This window comes from Apodemus sylvaticus, chromosome 8 (assembly GCF_947179515.1).
Source record: "Apodemus sylvaticus chromosome 8, mApoSyl1.1, whole genome shotgun sequence".
NCBI lineage: Eukaryota > Metazoa > Chordata > Mammalia > Rodentia > Muridae > Apodemus > Apodemus sylvaticus.
The window spans coordinates 36,654,331-36,666,854 of NC_067479.1; positions in this window are offsets into that span (position 1 = coordinate 36,654,331).

Consider the following 12,524-nt stretch of genomic DNA (forward strand, 5'->3'; position numbering starts at 1 on the left):
CTTGGAGAGGAAGATGACTCAGTTAGTAAAATGCATACTTCGTATATAGTGCACACATCTAATGACCTTGGGTCTCTCAATGCATGTACGTATATGCAGGAATGTGAGTAGTGTCACATGTAAGCACATTAAATATACAAACAATTAAATAAACTAATTTATCAGCCCTTGTTTTGTTTCTGGTGTGTATTATTCTCATTTAGCAATGATCTTGGGAAAGAGCAACATTGAGGAGAAAGAATTTATTTTTTGTTGCAATTTCAAAAACATGGTATATTATAATAGGGAATTCAAAGAGGTAGAAACTTCAAACAGCTTTTCATGTTCACAAGCAAGAGCAGAGAGCAAGACATGTATGTATTCTCACTGCTCAGGCAACATTTTCTTCTCTCATATAGTGTAGAACCCAAAATTAAGTAATGGTGACATCCACAGTTTAAGATAATCAAAATACTTTTCCATAGACTTGCAAACAGACTAACCTGATTTAGACAATCTGTCATTCAGGCTCCTTTATCAGGTAATTTTATACCATTGTAGCACTTAAATCACTTATATTAATTTCATATAAGAAATGACTCAAATAATATAACTATTCTCCTCTCTCAAAATCAAGTTTACTTCAGTATTGAGAAGTCTTGCTGAAGTTGCAACATAATATAAGAAGGTAAATATGAATCTTAGATGCTTGTTATGATGGTTATAATTTGATAAAACGAGATCTCATCACTTGGTTTTATAACACCCCTTTCAAGGAAGGCCTAGAGTGGTTGCTCAGCACTTAAGAGTATTTGCTGCTCTTGCAAAACAATGAATTCATGAAGTTCATAGGCAAATGGTTGGAATTGGAAAATATCATTACTAAGTGAGGTAACCCAATCCCAAAATACCACTCATTGAGAAGGTTATATTATCCCAGAAACTCGGAACACCCAAGACATAATTCACATATCAAATAATGTCCAAGAAGGAAGGAGAGGCCCTTGGTCCTGGAAAGGCTTGATGCAGGAGTATAGGGGAATACCAGAATAGTGAAGTGGGAGGGAGTTGATTGGGAAACAGGGGAGGGAAAAGAGTTTATGGGAGGGGAAAGCAGGGAGGGAAATAATTTGAAATGTAAATAAAGAATGCATCTCTGTGGGAAGTAGGGTTGGTGAAGATCTTTTCCCAATTTGTTGGTTGCCATTTTGTTCACTTGACAGTGTCCTTTGCCTTACAGGAACGTTGTAATTTTATGATGTCCCATATGTCAATTCTTGATCTTAGAGCATAAGCAATTGGTGTTCTGTTCAGGAAATTTTCCCCTATGTCCATGTCCTCAAGGATATTCCTAAGTTTGTTTTCTTTAGTTTCAGTGTGTCAGGATTTATGTGGAGGACCTTGATCCACTTGGAGTTGAGTTTAGTACAAGGAGATAAGAATGGATCAATTCATATTCTTCTGTATGCTGACCTCCAATTGAACCAGCACCCTTTGTTGAAAAGGCTATCTTTTTCCACTGGATGTTTTCAGCTCCTTTGTTGAAGATCAAGTGACCATAGGTGTGTGGGTTCATTTCTAGGTCTTCAATCCTATTCCATTGACCTACCTGCCTATCACTGTACCAATACCATGCAGTTTTTAACACTATTGCTCTGTAGTACTGCTTGAGGTCTGGGATAATAAGTGAGACACCACAGAGCCAAATAACCCTATTAAAAAATGGGGTACAGAGCTAAACAAACAATTTTCACATGAAGAACTTTGAATGGCTGAGAAACACCTTAAAGATGTTCAGAATCATTAGTCATTAGGGAAATGCAAATCAAAACAACCCTGAGATTTCACCTTACACCAGTTAAAATGGCTAAGATTAAAAACTCAGGAGACAGAAGGAGTTGGCGAGGATGTAGAGAAAGAGGAACACTACTCCACTGCTGGTGGGAATACAAATTGCTACAACCACTCTGGAAATCAGTCTGGCTGTTCCTCAGACAACTGGGCATAACACTTCTGGAGGACCCTGAAATACCACCCCTGGACATATACCCAGAGGATTCCACAGCATGCAATAAGGACAAATGATCCACTATATTCATTGTAGCCTTATTTATGATAGCCAGAAGCTGGAAAGAACCCAGATGTCCCTCAATGGAGGAATGGATACAGAAAATGTGTTATATTTACACAATGGAATACTACTCAGCAATTAAAAACAATGAATTCATGAAATTCTTAGGCAAATGGTTGGATCTGGAAAATATCATACTAAGTGAGGTAACCCAGTCACAAAAGAACACTCATGGAATACAGTCACTGATAAGTGGATATTAGCTCAGAAGCTCTGAATAACCAAGACACAATTCACATATCGAATGACTTCCAAGAAGAAGGAAGGAGAGGTCCCTGGTCCTGAAAATGCTTGTTCCACCATTATAGGGGTGTACCAGGACAGAGAAGTAGTAGGGGATTGATAGGAGAATGGGCAGAGGGTAAAAGACTTAGGGATCTTATGGGGAGGGGGGAACCAGAAAAGGGAAAATCATTTGAAATGTAACCAAAGAATATAGAAAATAAAAAAATTATAAAAAGTATTTATCTAATAAAATAAAATTTTAAATCAATAAAAAAGAATTTTAGATAATGGATGGCATTTTTCCCTATTGATATAGGCCCATTGGCACTAGTAGGGAAGAAGTAGTTCATAATATTATTGTGTTACTTGAGAATAATGGGGAAAAATATAATAATATATATTATACACATTTATGTCATCATTCAGTCACTCAATAATTCCCTCTATAGTTTTATACCATGATATTGTGTGTCACTTTCATGAAATACTTTTTATTATGCACATGTAAAAGTAATGTAGTGGAATCCCCTACCTGTACCTGTACATTTATGCTATACTATGTAAATGGAATATCTTATCTCTAAACTGATCAAAGCCATATTAATGCAATTGGCTTCTCCAACTCAAAATACATTCACTTGAGGAAACTTAATAAGATGGAGCATGTAGTCTAGAAGGTCAAATACAGAACAAATCCTTACAGAATTAACATATTTGAAAACTGACATAGAGAAGACAAGACTTCTAATATCTAAGAGTATCTAACATAGAGTTCATTAAAATATTAAACAAAGGCTTACATATGTTTATTTCAGATGTTAGACATATGTCTTTTTCAGGGTTTCTATTCCTGCACAAACATCATGACCAAGAAGCAAGTTGGGGAGGAAAGGATTTATTGAACTTACACTTCCACATTGCAGTTCATCATTAAAGGAAGTCAGGACTGGAACTCAAGCAAGTCAGGAAGCAGGAGCTGATGCAGAGGCCATGGAGGGATGTTTCTTACTGGCTTGCTTCCCCTGGTTTGCTCAGTCTGCTCTCTTATAGAACCCAAGAACACCAGTCCAAAGGTGGTATCACCCACAAGGGGCCCTCCCCACTTGATCACTAATTGAGAAAATGCCCCACAGCTGGATCTCATGGAGGCACTTCCCCAACTGAAGTTCCCTTCTCTGTGATAACTCCAGCCTGTGTCAAGTTGACACACAAAACTAGCCAGTACAATTGACCCCTTGTCAACTTGACACGCAAACACATCACTATTAAGCCTCAACCCTTACTTTCTTATTCATCCCCAAGATCTAAATTACTTTAAATTCCTGCAGTCTTTACATATTAAAAGTTCAATCACCTTAAAATGTTCAATATCTTTAAAATTCAAAGTCCTTTAAAAATTCAAAGACTCTTAACTGTGGGCTCCACTAAAATACTTTCTTCCTTCAAGAGGGAAACATATCAGGGCACAGTCACAACCAAAAGCAAAACTCAAACTCCAATGATTTAATGTCTGGGATCCAACTCACGATCTTCTGGGCTCCTCCAAGGGCTTGGATCACTTCTTCAGTTCTGCCCTTTGTAGCACACAGCTTGTCTTCTAGGCTTCAGCTGCCTGTACGCTACTGCTGCTGCTGTTCTTGGTGGTCATCTCATGGCACTGGCATCTCCAAAACACTGCTATTTTCCACTGTAATTATGCTTCACCAATAGCCTCTCATAGGCTCTCTTCATGGTGACAAGCCTCTGCTTCTATGCATGACCCCTTCAAGTCCTGGGCCATCAATTGTAACTGAGGCTGCACCTTCACCAATCGCCTTTCATGGCCTCTCACTGTGCCAAGAGCCTCAGCTGCTCTTTATGACCCCTTCATGCCTTCAAAACCAGTACCATTTGGGTGACTCTTACACAGTACCAAGTCTAGCCACAGCACAAAATACAACTGTGGCTATCTCTGGAACACACTCTCTGTGCTCTCAGAAAACACTTAATCTCTTCTTGATGCTGGTCTCTTCTTAATCACCGCTCATTTCTTAGCTCCAGCTAACCAGCATCAATAGTCCCAGTAACACAAAGGTTTGCTTTAGTGGTTCTGGTATCTTGTTACTCACAGCTGATTCTTCAGTCCCAGCTAACCAAAACGACAGAATCTTCACAATCAAAACATGGCCACTGTAAGAGTCTTTAATCTTCCTTCTGAAATTTCACAAGCCAGGCCTCCATCTTTTACACTGTTCTTAACATTGTCTTCCAAGCTCCTACAGAACTTTCTACAGCTTTTCTAGTTCAAAGTTCCAAAGTCCTTCCACAATTTTTCCCAAAACATGGTCAGGTTGTCACAGGAATAACCCACTCCTGGTACCAATTTGTCTTATTCAGGGTTTCTATTCCTGCACAAACATCATGACCAAGAAGCAAGTTGGGGAGGAAAGGGTTTATTGAGCTTACACTTCCACATTGAAGTTCATCATTAAAGGAAGTCAGGACTGGAACTCAAGCAGGTCAGGAAACAGGAGCTGATGCAGAGGCCATGGAGGGATGTTTCTTACTGGCTTGCTTCCCCTGGCTTGCTCAGCCTGCTCTCTTATAGAACCCAAGAACACCTGTCCAAAGGTGGTACCACTCACAAGGGGCCCTCCCCACTTGATCACTAATTGAGAAAATGCCCCATAGCTAGATCTCATGGAGTCACTTCCCCAACTGAAGCTCCCTTCTCTGTGATAACTCCAGCCTGTGTCAAGTTGACACACAAAAGTAGCCAGTACAACATATGAGGCGTAATGTACATAGAACAACATGAAGAGCATGTTTGTGAAGACCTGTACTAACAGCCACTGAATAACTTCATGGGGTGTGAAAGTTGATCTACAAAAACTTCTCCCTGCTTGGGTTTTTTATCCATTGGAAGTGTTTCCTTCCATCAAAATCAACGTGCTCTGCTTTTTAAGTAGTTTATCTCGAATTTGTTGTTCTAGGAAAGGACACGAACATAGATTCCTTGCAGATGTGCACTCCAAATACCAACATCATAAGGATACCTTTTTAATCAATCCTATCATGTTTCTCCTAAATACACATTTATTATGGTAGCTTTTATCTACAATATATTTTTTATTTATTTCTAAACATATATATGTGAGGTCTTATACTCAAACCTGTTGAATATGTACTTAAAATGATATGAGTTGTGGGTGAATGCAGGATGGTGTACCAAACCCAAAGTTTTGATTTTATAATGATTACATAATCAAAAGAAAATGGAGTAATGAAGCCTTAGGAAAAGGATCAGTGTAGATGTCAGACATTTATACACAAAAGACAGCAACAGAAAAACAAAAACAGTCTGCTTTTGATTCTTTTCTTTTAACTCAATTCAATCATGCAGCATGCATAGAAGTCTGCATTATGCATACTTTTAACTTGTGGTTACTATGCTAATAACTCAAAAAATGGGCCATTGTGGGCTTTATGCCATCACTTGTTACCATTGTTGTCTCTTAGGAGCACTGCCAAAGGTGAAGACAGACACCTCCTCATCCTGTTCCCCCCCTTAATAAACTAGCTCTTTTCTTTTTAACTGGCCATGTGTCACTATATATTTTTGGAAAGTTACATAAGGAAATGGAAATTCCAATGGCTGTCCTTAAGAATCATATGCCCTACTGTAACAACATGGCATGTAAATTTGGTCTCTGTCAGTTAAAGAAAGTTTTAAAATGTGAGTAATATAAACTTCCAATTTAGTAAATTAAATATTATTATTTAGCTATTTTCAAAAATTTAGGAACACATATAGGGCAGGATTTGAGATGAGAACCTTTTAGCTTAGATAAAAAACAAGTTTAATTCCTCTTTTATACTTGAGATTAGTCCATGCTAATCAACTGGTAGTTGTTATAGTCACTAAGCTGATTGTCTGTGAATAAGTGATAGGTGTGTCATATCAGCAAGTTATTCCAAACATAGTGGCCTCTTTAGCATGATACTGTTAGGGTAGACAAACTTGTTATTTGATGACTAGATTTCCTCAGACTGAATATTCCAGGACTGAATGAAAGCTGTCTTTTGATCTATTCTTGAAAAGCACATGACCATCACCTCCATCATTCTGTCTTATGAAGTTACAAACTTGAGTTAGATTCTTCCCTTATACTAGTCATTGACATGTTTTCATGGAAGACAATTTGGATTTGATCATATATTTTGAACTTGTAGTTCATTGTGGTGGAACAAGCTGATATTACAACATGGACAAAAAAGGGTAGAATCATAATATCCAAATGTTAAACATGTTTTAATTGATCAAATGTAAACAAAAAAAAAAAAAGAAAGAAAGAAGAGAAAGAAAAGAAGTGTCCTTGAAAGTAAAAAAGGACAGGAAGTAAATTAGCAAGACAATTAGGAAATTCATTGGGGTGGAAAATGAGGAAGGCCAATGAGACCAAGCAATAAGCAATTCTGTGGTCTTAGGAGATTAAAAAGAACTTCAACTATTTAATTAAAGAATTTAAGAATCTAATTTCCCAAATACAGCTATAATAAGGAAGTAAAATTTATATAGAATTAAATAGCTGTGTAATAACTTTCTTACAATTTGTATAGAGGTTGTCACAGTAGAATTATGGAAAATAACACATCACATCATAAAACAAAACTATATACATTTGTACTTTTTCATATTTTCCAGGATTTTCTTGATCTCATTTTGTAGATGATTATTATCGTGAACACAGATTCTTTTGTATCTACCTCACTGTTGGGATCACAAGAATGTACAATCATGTGGGGAAGGAATGTGAGATCTTGCTGTGTAGTAGAAAGCATTCTAACCAATATGCTTTATCTGATCTCCAAATATTTAAGATTTGAAAACATGAGAAGCAAATAAAGAATTTATAAATTGAACTAACATTTTTTTTTGTTTTATAGTTTTTTTACTGCGATATATTTTTATTTACATTTCAAATGATTTCCCCGTTTCTAGACCCCCACTCACTGAAAGTCCCATCAGCCCCCTTCCCTCCCCCTGTTTTCCCACCCAACCCTTCCCACTTCCCTGTTCTGGTTTTGCCCTATACTGCTTCACTGAGTCTAACTTATCATTTTATATGTATCATTTTATATATACATTCAAGCAATAGAGGTTCAATATAGTTGAAGAAGACATAACTATAACATAGTAAATTTGAACTGCTGTTTCATTGTCTTTTTAGACATACAATCCAAAACAGTGAGTAATAACATATTCTACTGAACTTTTGAAATATATGTGCAGGTGAATGTAAGAAAAGGCAATACTATATAGTTTTACTTTATTTTTTCTATATTTTTCTTAATGATTTTAGAAAAGTTGTCACCATATTTTAGAGTCAAATATTACACACATTCAATGTGGTCTTGGAGAAGTTTAGTTACCTGAATATCACCTGACATTCTAAAACGTGCTAGAAATTTTATGGTAAAATTTTTTAGGTGGATTAGGTTGACTTTTATGTAACTGGTCAATGTAGTTATTGAATGTAATTGGGTATTCATTGATAATCCATCTCCCCAAGAAATATACCCAGTCACACAACTGAGTAGTTGAGCAAACTATTGAAGTCTCTATGATGTCTGTCCTCTTATTATTAACTTGTCATGAGAATTAAAATAGTTCATATTTGTTTACAGGAAGTATTACCAAATGACTGCATAGGTATTTAGGGAGAGGACATAAATTGTGTACATCTTTTTTTAAAATATTTTTATTTTGTATATTCTTTGTTTACATTCCAAATGATTTCCCCTTTCCTGGATCCCCCCCTCCCCATATGTTTAAAAAATACCTTTATCTTTACCTTTTTAATATACAATGCATTTGCTACTTGGAGTGCCTCCTATGTAGAGTAAAGCAAAAATATGTAAAGCAAGCAAAAATATTTAAAATCTTGTGAGACTAATTATGAAAATCATTAATGCACATTTCTATTAGTTTGCACCTAATAAAAGTGGGTGAATGATGGCTAGGGTAGACCATATATTGTAAATATATTGTCAGAAAGAAAAGGTAATAAAATGGCTTCAATTGCTTAGATAAGGCATTTACCCTCTACCAGGGAGTGTGCAGAATTCCATGTGTATTCAGGTATTAAAGGAAGTCTTCCTCAATATCTATTTGTCACTCTATATAATATAGAGTAAATACAATACCTGAAGTGTTTTGGAATATGGATAAGGAATGATTCATTAGGTAAAACAGTTTTTGAATAAAGATCAGATCAAAGACTCAGAGATAAATGAACAACCCCCAAAAATTCTATATTGTGCCTGCCAGAATAAACATAATAAGATGTTGCACATGCCTCTCCTTCTTGATTAAAATAACAGATATAATATGTATATAATTTTATTCTTCACAAATTTTTATATTTTGTGAAATTTTTATATTTGGTAAGAATTTCATAATATAATTATTTACAATCTTAAAAACTCGAAAACATTATTATAATATATAGTATTGCAAAATAATCAGAAAACATCACTGAACAAGCAATTTATAGAAAAGGAAATTGTTCTAAGCATATATTAATGTGCAGTTTTAAACATTGTACAATCTGTAAACACCAGGTCACAAGATTTATACTTAATATATAAAGTATATAGATAGATTCTCCTTTACACACCTGATTCAGGAAGTGTGGAATTTCACACTCATTAAATTTTCTCTACATTCTTAGAACTCTGCAGGTGGTGGTTTCCAGATTCAGCCAAAATTAGTCTCTTATGTTTCAGACTCAAATATAGAAATAGATATGTGTTAAAACTTATGAACAAATTCTAAATCAATAAATCATATTTGGGTTCTGATAACTTACAATGTCATAAATATGACATTTTTCAATGTTACTAAGTGATGCTAATGTTATATGTCTACTGCCTTCACTTTATCAGCCAAAGTTCAATGTATGTATATCTATATCTATCTATCTATCTATATATAGATTTATATGTGTGTGTTATTATGTATATATATAAATATATAACTACATATATATCTATATTCAATGTGCATATATATACATTATATGTATGTGTGTTTATGTATATCAATAGTATACATATATATTATATAAAATATATCTGTGTATGTTTAATTATGTAGGTAGTCAGATGAAGGTACTATATAGCTTATGTTTTAAATACTTGAGTTTATTTATTCTATCTAGAGTTTGCTACACTGTATTTAATAAGCATTGTTAAGATAAATATGTGTATTTATATTTTTTACATAGGACATTTTCTTTATTTATATTTCAAATGTTATCTTCTTTCCTGTTCTACCTCTAAAACCCTCTATTCAATCCCTCTTTCCCCTATTTCTATGGGTATGTTCCCCAGCCACCCACATACCCCCTCCTCTGTGCCCTGGAATTTCCACTACACTGGGGCATCGAGCCTGCACCTGACCAAGGGCCCAAAAAGGCCATCCTATGCTATATATGCAGCTAGAGTCTCCACCCTTTGTCTCCATATTTGGTCTTGTGTATATTTTTCCCCCTTCTAGGAAGGACCAAAGGACCTACACGATGGTCTTCCTTCTTCTTAATCTTCATGTGGTCTGGGAATTGTATCTTAGGAATTCAGAGCTTTTGGGCTAATATACACTTATCAATGTGTGCATGCCATGTGTGTTCTTTTGTCATTGGGTTATATCACTCAGGATGATATTTTCTGGTTCCATCCCTTGCCTAAGAATATCATGAATTCCTTGTTTTAATAGCTGAATAGTACTCCATTATGTAAATATAGCATGTCTTCTGTATCCATTCCTCTGTTGAAGGACATCAGGGTTGTTTCCAGCTTCTGGTTATTATAAGGCTTATGCTCTAACAAAGAATGGACAAGTGGGACTTCATAACATTGCAAAAGACGTCTGCAAAGCAAAGGGCACTATCAATAGGACCAAATGGCAACCAACAGATTGCAAAAAGATTTTTACCAATCCTACATGTGATAGAGGGCTAATATCCAATATATACAAAGAACTCAAGAAGTTAGAGTCCAGTGAACCAAATAAACCTATTAAAAATGGGGTACAGAGCCAACCAAAAAAATTTTAACAGAGGTATAGCAAATGGAGGAAAAGCACCTAAAGTAATGTTCAACATCCTTAATCATCAGAGAAATGCAAATCAAAACAACCCTGATACTCTATGTCACTTAAATCAGAATGACTAATGTTAAAAACTCAAGTGACAGCAAATGCTGGCAAGGATGTGGAGAAAGAGGAATATTCCTTCATGGCTTGTTTGATTCCAGAGTACAACTACTCTGGAAAGCAGTCCCTTAGGAAATTGGACATTGTATTGCCTGAGGACCCCGCTATACCACTCATGGGCATATGCCCAAATGATTCTCCAAATATGTGTATTTTTAAAATGAACAGATTTCACCTGTATGTTCATAGTTATACTATTAGGTAGGGTCAGATTAAACCACATTGGGTAATATCCAGTAAAATCTGGTTGGCAATCATTTCCTAATTTTAACATGATAACTGCCACTCATCTTTCAGCATAAAACATCTATGGATTTAATTGCTTCAAAATTATATCTCAGGTAAATTTGCAATAATATATCACTTGGGTACCTATATATGTTTAGTTATTAAAGTCTATATTAGTTTATAAAAATCTAATTTTTTTGATATTTCACTGGTAACCACAAATAAATGATAACTTATTGATAGAGAGGAATTAGCATGTATAACAACATTGGGTATCATATTAAAAGGTAGAATTGATGTCAGTTGAAGCAGTTGTCTGACTACCTTTTGATAGATTGAGACAGCATTTTGTAGGAGCTATGAATAATTAGTTGAGAAATCTCTTACTCAGGATTAGAAAGTGCATCAGAAACCTAGGATTTTGCTGTCACTTAAATACCTGCTCACTAACCTGAGTATGATGGTTTGTATATAATTGGATATGAATATATATGTGACCCGAGGGCAAGATTCCTCCAAGGTAGATTTAGGGCCACGCGAGGTAGTACAAGCCTTTAATCCCAGGAGGCAAAGATGAGCAGATCTCTGAGTTCAAAGACAGCCTAGAACAGAGCAAATTCTAGGTGAAGAAAAACTTAAATCCAGGATTGATGGACCACACCTTTATTTCCAGTGCTTAGGAGACAGGTATGCAGAACTCTTGAGTTCAAAGTCAGTCTATGGGGCAAGATTCAGGACAGCCAGTTTAGGCAGTGAAGAAGCTGGGAAAAAGGAAGCAAGTGATAACTTAGTAGAAAAAGCGGGCCAATGTTCCAGCTCTTTGAAGCAGAAGAACTCAGCAGCTTTGTCCATGTGTCTCTGGCTTTATATTCAAGAGGAGAAGGAGACTACTGGGACAATTGATGTTGGTTAGCTGGAGCTAAGAAATTAGTGGCGATTAAGAAAAGACCATCATCACTGAGGTGAAATCTTCTGGGAAGTGTTTTCTGTAAGCACAAAGAAGCTCTATTCCAGAGATATCCAAGGTTGTACCTCATGCTGCAGCTGTACTTGGTAATGTATAAGAGTCTCCAGATAGTATGGGTTTTGAAAGCATGAAGGCATCATGAAGAATGGCTGAGGTTTGGTACTATGAGAGGCCATGCAAGGCCATTGATGAAGGTGCAGCCTCAGTTGTAGCTGACAGCCCAGGAATGAAGGGGTCATACAAAGGAGTTGAAACTTGGTACCATGAAGAGAGCCTTTGAGAGGCTTTGGTGAAGCATAGTTGCAGTGAAAGACCATAGCATATTAGAGATGTCAGTACCATGAGATGACCACCAAGAATAGCAGTGGCAGTGAAGTGCATCAACCTGAACTTAGAGGGCTACAGAGGGCAGAGCAGGAGAAGTGACTCCAACTCTTTGGAGATGCATAGAAGATCATGAGTGGATCTCAGACACTGGAACAAGAAGCTGTGAAACTGAAACTGACTTGGTGACCCCAAGATGTTAAAGATGCAAGAGCCACAGGATGCCTGCCAAGGAAACCTGCTAACAGGGAGTCTAAAGTCTAGGAGACAGAACCTTGTGGCAGTCAACAAAGATGAAAAAGGAGTTGGATATCTGAAGACTGCTTTGCCATCAGACATGGAGATGCAGAGTTTGGATTTTGCCCAGCTGGTTTTCTGTCTTGCTTGGGGGATTACAGTTAAGTGATTGGATGAAT